Raw genomic sequence first — 596 nt, 5'->3', positions numbered from 1 at the left:
TCTCACCGGAACAGGGGTGAGGAGGGGCTGCTGTGCCTGACCCTCACGGCCGGCTTTCACGTTTGGGGTCAGCGCCACCGAAGCCTGGGGACGTGGGGCTACTTGTTGTGCCTGGCTGAGTGTGCAACTTGGCGCGCCTTCCGAGGTGTTGGGTCGCTGAAGACGGAGGGCGAGGGAGGGCGAGCGTTTGGGTCTCCTCTGCTTGCACTCTGATGTTTGCATGTCATCCAGAGGGCGCCAAGGGCAGCCCAGGAGCGCACCGGGTTGGTCAGGGTGCTCCCGGGCGGGGTGCTGGGCCTGGGGGATGGCCGGGAAGGGGCCTGCCTGTTCCGTTGGCCCGCCCACCCCTGCCGTCTTCCTGGAATTCCTCAGCGTCCTGCCCTCATCCAGAGAATCCTAGGGAGAGTTCCCGGATCTCCCTGTGGCCTCCAAATGGCGCTGTACTGCGAGTGCTCAGACCCCAGTTCTTTGGTTTCTAGCTTCTGTTCCATGTGAAATGGCCTGAAGCCATTCGAGAGCCTGCCTTGACTTCTTCGGTCCTCTAAACCCTCCTTCATGATACGCCTTTCTTGCGTAAGGTCAGGCCCACAGTTGAA

Source organism: Crocuta crocuta, unplaced genomic scaffold, assembly GCF_008692635.1.
Source record: "Crocuta crocuta isolate KB4526 unplaced genomic scaffold, BGI_CrCroc_1.0 scaffold657, whole genome shotgun sequence".
Taxonomy (NCBI): domain Eukaryota; kingdom Metazoa; phylum Chordata; class Mammalia; order Carnivora; family Hyaenidae; genus Crocuta; species Crocuta crocuta.
Note: the sequence above shows the minus strand (reverse complement) of the source record.